This window comes from Pogoniulus pusillus, chromosome 21 (assembly GCF_015220805.1).
Source record: "Pogoniulus pusillus isolate bPogPus1 chromosome 21, bPogPus1.pri, whole genome shotgun sequence".
NCBI classification, from domain to species: domain Eukaryota; kingdom Metazoa; phylum Chordata; class Aves; order Piciformes; family Lybiidae; genus Pogoniulus; species Pogoniulus pusillus.
Window position 1 is genome coordinate 12,511,715 of NC_087284.1, and position 14,212 is coordinate 12,525,926.

At 41.6% G+C, this 14,212-nt stretch overlaps 1 protein-coding gene across 10 annotated transcripts in view; it reads left to right on the top strand.

Moving 5' to 3' along the window:
- The window catches only part of ATXN1 (ataxin 1), a 234,074-nt gene that overhangs the window by 65,325 nt on the left and 154,537 nt on the right, over positions 1 to 14,212 (top strand). For 9 of the 10 annotated variants that reach the window (XM_064160978.1, XM_064160979.1, XM_064160980.1 and 6 more), the window contains one exon: positions 2,709 to 2,832. The gene's annotated coding sequence lies outside the window, so the exon portion shown is untranslated. Of the gene's footprint in view, positions 1 to 1,143; positions 1,163 to 2,708; positions 2,833 to 14,212 lie in introns of those variants that run through there. The other variant, XM_064160985.1, reaches the window with a different exon arrangement.

Sequence of the window (14,212 nt, forward strand, 5' to 3'; positions counted from 1 at the left end):
CATGTTTTATCCTCTAGTGTATGAATTGTTACTGTTGTTTTGTGTTTGGTTTTGTGGGTTTTTGTGTATGTTGGTTTTGGTTTTTGGTTTTTTTTAAACACCAGAAAATTTCCCCCCATCACAATTTAATCTCTTTTCATTTGACAAACCCTGATTTGCTTGCTCCTGTTTTCATCAGGATCAGATGGGTAGTGCAAGCTGTACAGCAAGTTAATGTATGCTACTCAAGATAGTAAAATTCAGGGTTACAATAGGCCTCTTCTCAGCAGCTGTAAAGCTGTTGTGTGACTACAGTGAATCCATTCAGTCTCCCCCACGCTTGCTGAGAGCACCCAGGAGAAGAGAGTTGTATTTGTGAAATAGCTATCCAGCAAAACTGTTTCAGAAAGGCAGGCAGATGACTTGCTTCTCGTTTTGGTTTGCATGGTCTGCTTCTGTGGGTGTGAAGTTTCAGCCTCATGAAATTTAAGAGATCTCTGAGATCTCTGAACATTGTCCCCTTTACCAGATTATTCACCAAATTAGTATGGTGGTTGTGCTCCTCACATCAGTCTTCTGACATGGGGGAATACTCTTAGCTTTGCTGTAGTGGAAAGGGGAAGCTGAGGCAGATGAAAATGGGGGTTAAGTGACTATGTGCATTATTTGCCACATGCTCATACTTCAGTTCCACTACAGAAGCTTCAGTGTCATTCAAAGCTATTTCAGCCCTTCAGGAGGTGTCACAAAGCGTTTACTTGTTGGTCACACAAAAAGCCTGGTGGATAGATGGGTATCTGTTCCTCAAATATTATTTGTCTCTTTAAACAGAGCATTAAAAATATGAGTTAGAACAGGAGGATTTTAATTTAAAAATAGGATTCCTGGCTAACTTGCATTTGAGTTGGGGGAAAAAAATGAGAGGCAGAATCTAGTTGATTGAGCAAGTCAACACTGCGTAAAATGATCCCTTTAACTCTTTTTCTTAAATTAAGAATAGTTTCTAGGTGGCATGAGTCATGGACAGTGTGTCCTCATTTCACTTTGAACTTACAGCCTTCTCTGGATTTGTCACAGTTTTAGAGGGCTTCATCTTCTTCCTGCAAAGTCTGTAGGCTTGGCTGTTGAAACCTTTACTCATGCTGAGTGAGAGCAAGCTCCTTGAAGCAAGCAGCAACACTACGTAAGCAGGAGCAAGCACGGTGTTGTTGAGGAGCAGAGTGACTTAAAGAGTATTTTGGATTTGTTTGTACTGCAAGCAGCTTCAGGGAGCAGTCATTTAGGTGCAGCCTCTGTGCCTGTGTCAAGGGAAGCTCACCTTTCCCTTTTGTGTGCTGCTCTTTGCTTTGATTTTTAGGTTGTTTTCTCTGGGAGCTGTGTGGGAATAAACTACAATCTAGAGACTTGTACTACTGAATTCCTGACTGCTTTTTGGAAAAAGTTGTTTTTTTCTGAAGTATGTGCAGCCACAGAAGGCTGTGGATAATGTCTCTGTTTCTTAATTAAAAGCATTGGAAAATATTATGCAGTGCTGTCTGTCCTAGCTGAGGGAGAAAACCAAAGCCGTCTGGCTTACACACACTCAAGGCCAAATCCTCCTCTGCTGCGTTGTGAAAGTTTGTTGGCTTCAGTGGGGTAGTCACAGGTGTAGCCCTGGGAACTGTTTGTCTTGCAGGCTTTTTACAGAGCAAGAATGAGTATAGATGTTGGTCCTAAAAGTTGTTTGTATAGAAATAACTGAGATGCCTGTAATCCAGAGGGGCTGTGCAAATGCAAGACTGCACTCTCAGAGGGAAAGTGAACTCTGCACTGGCTGGCAGCGTTTGCTTCTTGTAGCCAGGGGATTTTCCTGCTGACAGAGCCTGGTTTGGAGGCTTACATACCCAGCCAGCTCCTGGCCTGCCTTGCTGCAGGTATGAGAAAGGGAGGAGGGTGAAAGAGGGGGCGGAGAGAAGGTAGCAGCACTCGCTGAAAATTCAAAACATTTCGGACTTTTTTTGTGATGGTGGAGAATGTCAGAATTGATTGTATTAGAGAGACCTGCCAGTTTCTCTTACTCATTTGCTTTGTCGCTCCTCCTCCCTTCCTTCCTCTCTCTCAGACGGGCTGGGTTTTGTACTGCTAATGCTGCATTGCTTCTCCAGCACAGGCACCGCTTCCCCATGCCTCTACAACAGAAACACTAGAGTAACTCAGTGAGGATTTAGGGTGTTGGTCGTATATGTATTAGTAGTCTTAATAATAGTGACAGTAGGAGTAATAAAACCAATGATTGCTCTCCCATGTTACAGTTTGGTACTTTATATCACTTTTTTTCTTTTTTGTGTGTATGTCTGGGCTTTCTTCCCTTTTCATCTTCATGGATTTGTAGAGTCTAGTTCATAGTAGTTTGTGCTTTAAATGAATACTCGCAGTGTACTAACTTGTAGGTTTAAAAATTAACCTGTTTTGGAATGGTCTAAAATAGTGGAGGTTTGGTGGTTGGTTTTACGTTGTTTGTTTGCTTGGTTTTGTGGGGGGGAGGGGTTTTTGTTTTGTTTTATTTTGGGGTTTTTTTTTAAAGTACAGCCCACAAAAGAATGTTCATGCTGCATCTGATGGGGGTAGTTAATCACACTTGCTTTAGATGAAGAAATATACATGAGAGAGAGGTCAGGGATTTCCCTTGTGCCACCTACCAGTTGCCTGAAACGACATTTTCATTCTGAGTGTTTCTTATTTTGTTCTAGATCCTGAAGCACAGGGAAAAAGTTTTAATACAAAACATCAGAAAAAAAAAGCTTCAACATCTTCTGTGAGAGGGGGAAAAAAAGAGATTTACCATTGCATCTTGAAACACTCACATGATCTGAGGTAAGTGACTGGAGGATCTTCTCCTAAGTTACAGTTAGTTTGTAATTAAATTAATAATAATTTATCTCACAGTGGTGTGGTATTTCTATTGAAAGCAATAAAACTAGATGGGAAAGGGAGAGAAGTTTAATGGCAAAGCCAGAAGCACCAGTAAAAATGTCTAATGCACTTATAATTTGGAAAATTTGCCCTGTGAGGTCCAATCCCACCAAGAGACAATCATTCTAACATTTCTAAGGGTTAAACCCTGTGTCAATCAATGACGTTATTCTCCAGGAAAGTGCCTGAATATTTCCAAGTTTGGAATCTGTGTGATATGGGAGCTCTGCAGAGGAAAGCCCATTGAAGAATACACAATGCACAGCCAGAAAAACGCATATACAATTCTCTTACTGTTGGTGATAATGTAATGAGTAATCTGATTTGACAGCATTCTTAAGTGATATTTTTGTATTAATTACATAGTTCTCATTTTTGTGTTTAAACACCTCATTGAAATACCAAACTTCTGAACACAGCCTGTAAATTCTGCACCAGCCTTAATAATACATCTGTCTTAATTGCTTCATCAATCTGTCTTTGAGCAAGTAGAGTTAAATGTATGAAGAAAATAATGTCCCCTTTCATAACTAGAGTTGCAAATTGCACTTGGATATTTGAATAGCAGCCGAATGATGAGTTCCCCTGACTGAGGCTGAATTGTGTTGTCCTGAGTTAATAATTTTTTGTTAATAAAGACAATTGTAAGTCATTGGGAAAAGCTCACCTTTTCCCTCTAGTCTTCCTTTGTTTTGTTTTTATTTCTTGTTAGTAAAGAATGACCTCTGAGTGTTTGGGGTTTATTTTGTCTAGTAAAAAGAAAATGTCATAAAACTTTTAACCACCTAAAATGCTGCATAAACTTTAATAACTTCCAGCTTCTTTCTTAAATAAAAATGTGAAGTTATTGACTCCATTCTGTTCCACAAGTGTGCTGGAGGAAAAAATATACTGTATGAAACCTGCACAGTTGTAAAGATCCACATAACATGGAAGAAGCAGGGGATACAATCCCGCAGCTGTGCAGAATGTCAGAACCCTTCAGCTGGTAGTGTTTGCAGACATTTGTTGCTTACTAGGTTTCAGAAGAGAGTAGAGCATACCCAGCCCTGCTGATTGCTTTGTATTTGCTTTGTAGGAGTAAAGCTATTAAGTTTCTTTTGAAATCAAAACAGGCTCACTGCAGGGAGCTCAGTATTTCCTTTCTGGTCAGCAGATGAGCCGTTGCTTGCGAAATTGTAATAGTCCTGTAGACATTTGTACTGATCTATTCAAAATGTTCAAGACTTTTACAGGTCACTGTAGCCAGCTCCTTTTTACTTGCAGGTCTTGCACTAGGGACTGTAAGCCTAGGCAGGAATACAAGACTTTTTCAGCAGGAATCTGAGGCAGTTTTTGTAGTTGTGAAATGAGGTGTTAATGCAAATCTGTTTGACATTGCTGCTCTGTGACTTCTAGGAGCTCTGGGTCTTACCCTTCCCTCTGAGCCAGCATAAATGCTCTGCTCTCTGGAGCAAACCCTGTTTCAGATGTAGGGTGACAATCCTGACCAAATCAGCAAGAGAGGGGAATTGTGCTGTAGCAACCCGCGTGTGATCCACCTTCATTTTCTGTCTGTCTACTGTCCTGGTGGCAAGCATTCCTATTCAGCTCTGCAGAGCATAAGTCAAAATACTTTTATTCCTGTCCTCACATTGACGTCAGACCAGGATAATATGCCTGATTTTCCTTTCACGTCTGTCTTCGTGTTGCTTTCTGAGGAAGTGCATGTTGAAGATCAGGGGGAGGTATCTTCATGGCATCTGTGTGGCCTTTGTAAGCATTCGATTGGCTCTCTGTTGCAGTCACAAAACCACTGAATCTGTTTTAGTCTTCTGTGTATTGGAGAGCGTAGGAGCTCATTTGAAGAGTATTAAAGAAAGAGAAGAATTTCTTTGGTGGCAAAAGATGTGTTTTAAGATACATTAAATTGTATCATTGCTGCCCTTTCTTACTTTTTCAGCACGTGAACAAACAATGCCCCTTTTCGTGTGCCCAGACAAGGCTCTGTGGTGTGTGTCAGGGAGCTGAGCTGAACAAGAGGAGAGAGTAATTTTCTGCTGCCTTTTATTCTTCACTGGGAGTGAAGATGCTGGACTGAGTCTGCCCAGATAAAACACATGGCCTGTTTTGTTTTGCCTTTCTTTGCTCTCCTTTCAGCTGTCAGCATGCCATGTTCAGATGGCAGTAATCAGCCATAAATTGTCCCCTGTCCATGCTCCTTAGCTCTCATAAACTTTTAGTTTTGTGGAGCTCTTTAAAAAAGATGGCACCAGAGCGATTTTTTTTTTTAAATTCTTCCCTTTCCTCCCTAACCCCTCCCACCCCCAACCCCACCCTGCCCCAGCTAGTGGAAAAAGAAGTGGGTTGGTTGTGTTTTCCTCTCAAGTCAGCTGCATTAGTTCCCAGAGCAACTTATGTTAAGTGGAAATGCGGCTTGATAATATGTGTGCTTACTGGAGACTTGCTTAGAGGTTAACAATTATTTTGCCCCTGTACCCAGATATTTTCAGTGGAGCTTCTCTGTTGTGAGTCAGAAAGGAAGTGCAGGCCTGTCAGGCACATAATGGAATTGGTATTTATTTCTGTGTGTATGACCCTTTGTAAAGAGGAGATGGTGAAGACGAAGTGGAGACCTTTGCTGAGGGGAGTCAGGATAGTGCAGTGGTGCAGCCCAGGGCACTGTTGTGGTGGGATGTGGCCATGTCTGTGCTGCTGCCAGTGTGCTCTTTCTGCTCAGAACCTGAGACTATTACTTGAGGTTCGTACTGCTTAGCATGTCACATGAGAATGCAGGAGACTTATGTAGCTGTTGAATATGGGGGCTGTAAACCACATGAGGCGAAATGTTAGGAAGCTGTAACATTTCCAACGCTTTCCTTAAACCACGTGCGTTGACTTTCAAAGGAGTGATGTAAATATGAACCGTGCCAATTCTGTGCTTCCTCACTGTGAGGCTATTTATTGTGAGGGACGTACAGTGTAAGTCATTTTAGTATGGAGTAGGTAAGAGTTTGAACCAAAAGCCTTGCATCCAGGCCTGCCAGCAGCTTCACAAAAGGCAGGATCTGCATCTGAAGTCAGTGGTTCACACAGTTTTTGGTACAGAATGGTTTTAACTTGCTCCACAAAATGGAAACAGCCAGAAGTTTTAAACTGAAGCTTTTTAAAGAGATTCTTGCCTTTTTCTCACCCATTGTTCTCAGTGTTAGAAGGTTATTGTGTAGGCACAGTGGTTACTTTCTTCAAACTACTATGGCCAGCACACACCTACTCAGGGTGTATAGAAGGACCTCCATGGTCATGACTGTTGTACAGACATATCCTACTTTTGCAGAGTGGTTTTTCTTCTGAGAAGTTACACCTCCCTTCTTGATAAAGGTCTCTGGAATCACACTAGAGGCTTTGGAGGTTGGACCTTGACATTTAGGAGACACCAAAAAACATTTGGTCAGCCTGGCATGGAGCAGGCCAGGCCACAATGGCTTGGCTTCCCACCTCCTAACAAGCCCTCTCTCATGATACTGTAGCTGAATTACAGACATGACAGATTAGGCCATCAAAGTCAAGATGTTCATAAAGACTAAACTTTTCTTTCCTTGGCTGATACAGGACTCTCTTCTTTTTTTTTCCCCTTCTCCTTTCACCCTGGACACAACATTTTTAGGGCTTTTCAGTCTCTAGCTATGTTCACTTACTAGTGAGGTATCTGGTTATGTGTTACTTTACACATCTGTTGCATATGTCAGAGAGTCAAATCCAGCAGCCAGAGACTTCATGTTGATTTGCAGCACTCCCTGTGGGGTTTGGCATCTGTAAGCCAGTGAATGGCTTATGGAGGTAGAAATACTGCATTTTTCTATCTACTGCATATATTACTGTAGCTGACTGCATATATGTGCTACAGCCACCTTTGCGTTTGGCAGAGAAAAGAAAGGGAAATGGGGAGAAGTGCTGGTGAACAGGGAACTATTTAGGTATGGCAGTTAATATGCTTGCTCCTGAAAACATCATCTTTCTGGTTGGCAGTATGGAAAACAGCTCTCCTGATGCTTCAAATATCTCTAAACGATACCGTCCAAACAATGTTTATGCCACACTGTGGGGAGGTGCCAAATAAATGAGGCAGCAAGCCAAGGCAAAGCTCAGGCATCGCAGGTTGGTATGGATGATTTGTTGTACTGTTTGCATCATGAGTCAGAAATAACTATCTTTAATTTGAAAAAGTTTCCATCTCTACAAACCTCACTGTTCAAGGTTCTGCATTTCTTTTCCTCAGGTTGCTAGTTCTGCAAGCATCAGGTTTGGAGAAAGTGTAACTCCTTGGCTGGTCTTTCTTCATTGATCCATGTAGAAACCAAGTGTGATACATGTTTCATCCTGGCCCATATGAGAAATAAGACCAGGGAGGTGATTGTTCCCCTGTTCTCAGCACTGGTAGAGACATACCTACGATATCATGTTCAGTTTTGTGACCCTGACTACAAGAAAGACATTGAGGTTCTGGAGCAGGTCCAGAGAAGGGCAGTAAAGCTGATGAAGAGTCCGGAGCACAAGTCTTGTGAGGAGCAGTCAAGGGAACTGGAGATGTTTAGCTTGGATAACAGGAGGGTGAAAGGAAACCTTCTTGCTGTCTACAGCTCCTTGAAAGGAGGTTGTAGTGAGGTGGGGGGTCAGTCTCTTCTCCCAAGTAGCAAGAGATAGGACAAAAGAAAACAACCTCCAATTGCACCAAGACAGGTTTACTTTGAATAGTAGAAGAGAAATCTTTGCTGCAGGGGTTTGCAAACCCTGGAACAGGCTCTCCAGGGAAGTGGTTCAATCCCTGTCCCTGAAGGTGTTTAGAAAATGCATGTGGTTTAGCACCAGACTTGGTAATTAGGTAGTGGTTGGACTCAGTCGTATTGAAGTTTTTTCCAACCATGACAACTGCATGGTTCTGTGTTATTTCTGCAAATTATGAGCAAGGTCTGCTGATCTGTGTGCTGTGCATGCCAGTGAGCAGACTTAACTGTAACTTCCTGGATTTTTCTCTTTTCTTCAATGATGCTGTGCTTGGTGCCTGTCGTCCTTGAGTAGAGTGGTCAGGAAGAGCATTGTCAATAAACTCATGTGCACTTGTGTCCCATTTTACTGGTATGCTGCAGAGCAACTGCTCACCATCCAGAAAGGCAAATGGCAGCCATCAGAACAATAGCGTATGTTGGCTGATGCTTGGGACCCTCTTACTTGCCCACTGTTAAAACCTATTGATGGTGTTAGAGGGGGCCAGGTAACAGAGGTTAGTGCAGAAGACTGGAGTGGGGAAGGCTTTATTGAACCCAAGACACTGTGAAAGGAAACATTTGGCAGAAGAGACATTGGCAAGAGCCTGAATGCAGAGCAAGCAGCGTGCTTGCCCTCAGCTTCAGGGCTGGGCAGCTGAAGCCCACACAGGAGCTCTTGGCTACCGAGCCACAGTCCTTCATGCCCTGACAGAGTGGAGCTGTGGGTGCAAAATGCTGTCCTGACGGCTCGGTGGCCCTGTGGCTGCTCACACTCTGCAGCAGGGAGCCCTTCGGCAAGTGGCCGCCCCCTCCAGCCCTGGCTCTCTGCAGGGTGGCTGCTGTGGGCAGGGTGCTGCAGCTGCTTTGTTTGAAGTGATAATATTTTACGCTGATACTGTAGAATACTGCAGCATTTTTTGTAATTACGGGCTGTGTGCCAGCAATGTACAATAACATTTTGCTCTTCCTGTGCTGTTGCTACTGTAGGCACTCGTTCCAATTTGGGCTGCATTTGCAGTACGTGGTACTTTTTTGTTTTTTTGTAGCCTCTACTCATTATCTATTGTGGATATTTTTGGATTATTCATTCCTACCCACTTCTGTCCATACAAATCTATCTCAGAAAGCACTCAGAGTGTTCCGTTGAACCAGCAATTGTTGTGGCTTTCACAGAATTACGTTCTTGTGAAAATATGAGGCAAGAATGAGATGAAAATGAAGATGAAAATTGTTTTGTAAGTTTAAGAACTCCTATGGTTTTGTAAATGTTTGAGGCAGATATGAGGCTGAGCCTTTCTTTGGCTTACTGTAAGCATATTTAGCACTCAAGTCCTGGTCTGCACCAAGCCGTAGGTGGCTGAAGCCTCTGGGATGGCAGAATCTGGCAGGCACTTAATGCTGTCAGAGCCTGTAACGAGTCTCTGCAGTTTTGGTTTTAACCCTTACTATTAAAATAAAAGTATTTCCAGACGAAAGTAATCTTAACTTGGAAGATGGTCAGTAGCATTCAAATTGTTTATTAGTGTTTTCGTGGTCTGAAGATGCATTTTTTATGAAAGGGAAATTAAAGTCCTAGACATCATAGTTCACAGCTAGTCAGCCCACAGTTAGTTTCTGGAAGGTAGAGGTTGAGTCCAAGAGGAAATGAAGGAGGCACAACACAAAGGAGACCATTAATTTGTTTTCTGGTAAATTTGTAATAAAATACAGTGTGTTATGCAGAAAGGATTGCATTTTTTTCACATGTAATTTTTGTGTCTTTTTACTTACTGTGCTGACTCACCAAACTGCTTCAGTTTCAGTCTGCATTTGGTTTAAATTACTTCAGAGGCCTGCAGTTGTATGCTGCTCTGTAAAATACTTCTCATCTGCACACCAGAGTTCAGTTTTTGTTGTTGTTGTTGTTTGACAGTTCAAATGACTTGTCTTTTTTAATTTTTCGGGTCTGTTTGCTAGCATTTGAAACCAATCACTTGTGTGTGCCTGCTTGGGGTCTGCAATGGTCAAAAGCCATGTTGCAGCCACAGATAGATCAAGGAATGAATCACTGCTTTCTGCCTTTCCATTAGATTACCTAAACCACTGTACATAAATATTGCTTTAATGTACGATACGGCAGCATGATTATCTCACTGCATCGATGGAACAGTGCTGGAAATGCATATCATTCTTCTTCTATTACATCTTTAATGAGCTGCAATTAAAAATAGTGTGTTGGCCATGTCAGAGTAGCTGTGTTATTCTCAGAACTATATTGAAGTCATTTTGGCCGTTATGACTGAGTCGATGTTGTATTGTTCTGAAAACCTTGAGAATTAAACAACAGAAGGACCTGGTTTGTTAGGTCGAAGTGAACTGGACTGTAGTGTCAGTCAGTCAAATTCAGATCTGTGCTGAGTGCATGCTTTTTCTCTGTCTTTGAGGTTGAGTTTTTTGTCATTTTAAAACCCAGTAACAATCACAAAGCAGATTTCTACAGAGCTCCAGTTAGGTCCCAGGCCTCTTGACACCTGTGGCAGCAAGTCTGAGTCACAGATAGCACAAAGCTCTGAAGCCTAATACTCTCAGTATTTAAAAGCACACCTACGCAGGAGTTGAATTTCAAGCGCCTCTTTTAGCTCTGTTCCCCCCCAACCCCCCTAATCTAAGAAAATATAAGAGTCATTCTTAGAATTTTGTAGAGAAAAGTTTTTTTCAGCATTTGTAGCTTCCTGAAGGATTGACATCACTTAGAGATGGGAAGATAGCACTGTCAGTTTTAGCTTCACGGCATTCCATTCTCTGCTCCAAAAACCTGGTGAATAACAGTGGATGAGTCAACGATTTCTTGGACTTTTCTTTCTCCCCCACGCCTTTTTTCCTTTCCCCCTTGTGCAACTCCATGGCCATTTTTACCATGGAGGGCATTTCTCCAGAGAGTGTCTATGTGCTTGAACTGCAATTTCTTAAATTCAGAACAAACTCGAGTTGTGTCAGATGACAAAAATTGTTGTGTGCCTCTATCAATTTTGTTAACATTTAGGTGAGCTGTGTAGAGGAGTGCACAGTAAAAGGTGGGAGGTGTTTGATAGGGAGATGTTGCATTTCTGCTTCAGCAGCACTGAGGTTTCCCTATCACACCACTTCATTATGTTGTGATGAGTTTTTGCTTAATTATTTTCTGTGTTTTATCAGCTGTGCTGAGGGAAGTTGCCTGACAAAACGAATTACCAGTGGAATGGGGAGACTTGGGCCAGCTTGAAGCACTTTTTGAACCACAGCATCCTTCTGTCTTTGCCCCTGTTTTCTCTGTGTAGAACAAGGATTGCATCTCTTCCATATTTTAGCAGTGTGACGAGAGTAGAAATACTAAAGGACAGAGAATTGTGTGGTACTACTGTTACCTAAGTGATGTGGTATGTTTAAGATAAGCAATGTTGTCAGCTGTTCTTGGCAGAGTCACAGAGTTACAATGAGCAAAATTTTTAACTCTTAAGTATCAGGGGTTTTTAAATTGCAGAAGTGCCCTGTATCAGGCATATATTGTGACATGGCAGAATTAATTAATGAAGTATGAAGCACTGAAAAGAAATCTCAACTGGAAACAGCTTAAAGTGAACAGTTTAAAAGTAAGATCTGTATGTTTTTCTTCTTCAATAAGTAGCTTGTGTTTTACTCAGAATTATTCCCCCACCCTCCAAAATGAAGAAGAGAGAGAAAAGGAAAAAGTGCAAGTGTACCCTTAAGAGTAGCTGTGTCAAATCTGAAGAATGATTTGAATTCAGTCATTAAAGTGTGAAATGGAGAAATTTTAGTTCTGCTTTAAATTATGCATCTCAAATTAACCTTAGCTGCAGAGTCGCTGCTGACGCCCCCGTAATGACACATTATTGGTACTAATGGCTTCTTTGTGACTTGAGATACAAACAGACATCCTAGACAGAAACATTTCAGCTTTGAACTAAATAAGACACACAGCATGCATTTCCACCTTGAGTTTCTAGTGACAAAGCCCTGCTCTTGTGGTGGCTGGTGTTCATGAGCTGTTCTTTCCAGCTTTCATGCTCTTGGGCCTGGCAGGTGAGGGCAGCTCATTGAAAACCTGCTGCTCATGCTTGGAAGAGCAGGAGGGCAATAAATTTGCAGTGATCATGGAGCTTGACCAGAAGCTGAGCATTGTAAGGAACCAGGACAAAGACTGGGATATGGGCAGTGGAGGGAAGGAAGAACTTCCAGCATCTGATAATCTCGGGAGGAAAACAACCCAAAATGGTGAGGGAAATGGAGAAGATATGCCAGGACTTAAGGAGGAAATTGCTAAATAAGGGAGGGGTGAGATCAAATAAATAAGCAGTGGTAGCATGTTAACCCTTTATTTTCCTTGCTGATGTGAAAAGGGGCTGCATTTTTTGAGCTCTGTGCACATAAGACTCACCAAACTCCGTTTCTCCCCAGAATTTCACATACGTGTTTCACAGCTTTTTCTCTGCTACTGGTGCCTCTCCTAGGATGAATGGCATAGTTACTATCCCCATGTAGCTATGGGGTGGGCAGCCTGAACATGGCTATGAATGAGTGAGAATGGCATAGCCTGGAGAGCTGCATGTAGAACTTACATGAATTTTAATGGGTTGTTGAAAAAGGAAGAGTGGCTTGGCAAGGCAGGCCCTGTGTTTACACCGTAGCTTCCCTTCCCAAAGATACTTCCTAACTCATTATTTTATCCTTGTTTTCTCAGCGGGATGCCAAAATGTGGGATATTGGTGGCCTCCCCTTTCAAGCAACAGCTCTAGGAATTTCTTTGTTGGCTACAGCAGGAGTGATAGTGAGGTGCTCCTGCCTCATGTTTGTGTCATGTGGTCTGTTGCAGTTTGTGTGGCATTTGGTGACTTTCCTTTTGAGTCTGCTCTCAGCAGTGTGCTGGTGAGCAAATCATCTTGCAGTATTCTGAATGCAAAGCAGGACAGCAGTTGAGTATGTAGAGCTAAGTTAAAAAAAAAATCTTGAAATGCCTCCTTTGTATTCCTTCTTATATTCCTTAAAGGAATCATATTCCTGAACCTGGGACCTGAGACTTAAAAAAAAGAAAGGGAAGAATCAAAAAGGAGTAAATATTCTGTATGTCACATTTACCAATGCATTAGAGATATTTGTATGAGTAATTGAAAAACCATTTAGGATTGCCACAGCAATAGAACAGAATGTGTTTTGTAGTTTTTCTTTTCTGTTGCTTTTTGTTGATTGAAGAATGTACTGATTTCTTCCATTAATTTAGAGTAGATATCCTAAACATTGTTGCAAATTAGCAAGGCTTTGCTTTACGTTAATAAGCTGTTGAGAGCACTAATGGAATGAAAGGAAGGCAGAATTCAGTAATCACGGTCTGAAAAAAGGGAGGCCTAAACCATGTGTCTAGCATTTTGCATCAAATAGGTTTGTAAAATATTAGAGCCTTAGTTTGTCCTACTTGTTAATTAAAAAAAAAAATCATTTGGCATTCATTATGAATAGCCTAATAGGATGTAGGAAAAAACAATAGTGGAAAATAAAGGCAACAAACTACCTCGGATTTTTCATTGTGTTTGCAGTTAAGCTGAGTGGAATCAGTGGGAATGTGTTGTATGAATTGGAAGGCAGAAGTTCACTCTTAAAGAGACAACAGTCCTTCTAAAACCATGACTGGGAAAAACCCAAACAAACCAAACCCAAAACCCTCACTTCTGAAATTGATGTAAGAAAACACAAGTGTGCTCGAAGAGACCTGAAGTAGGAATTCACATGCATGTACACAAAACCTTTTCATGTTTCTTAGATCAATTTTCTTGTGATTCATGTATTTGATTTTTTTCTTTATTGTTTACATTTAATTCATTAACCTGTTTTCTTATTTTTTTCCTGCCTTCAGAAATAGCTGCTTCATGAGTGTACTAGAATGTATGTTAAATGTGGATGCTTAGTAGTTGTTAGGTCAGTGATGTTATCATCTCTTTTCAGAGCTGTGTTTCTCTCTTTTCCAGCCACAATGGACAATTTGTTGTAACACTTGTATTAGCATCATGTGTTCTGTTTGGGACTATTGTTTTAAGCCATGCTTGGGATCTGTGTTTTCATATGTATTTTTGGGACCAGTTTTGGATACAAGAATATGATGACTGGTACTGAGTGATGCTTAGTCTGCCAAGTGGTGTTGTGTTCTGAGTGTTTGTGACATGTCATGGCTGGTGGTTATGCTAGTTTGGGCCTAGCTGACCTTCTCCTCATCATGTGGTGTCTTGTTGAGTGCCCTGGAGTTTATTTGTCATTGTTCACTTTACTAATGTCATGGGGATTGTTACTGGTTACAAAAAAAGAACATAAAACACAGTGGGTGCTCGGGATGGGTTAATTTTTGTATTTTATTGTTTGGTTTGGGTATGGTGTGAGTTGGGTGTGTCTCAGAGTGGTTGGTTCATCTGGTTTTCTCAGCTGAGTGTTTTTTCTTCTTCATTGATGAAGAATGGAAGGGAAACATTGCTGTCAGTCAAGGCTTCTGCTTGTCCCTGTGAGCCTTGTACTAA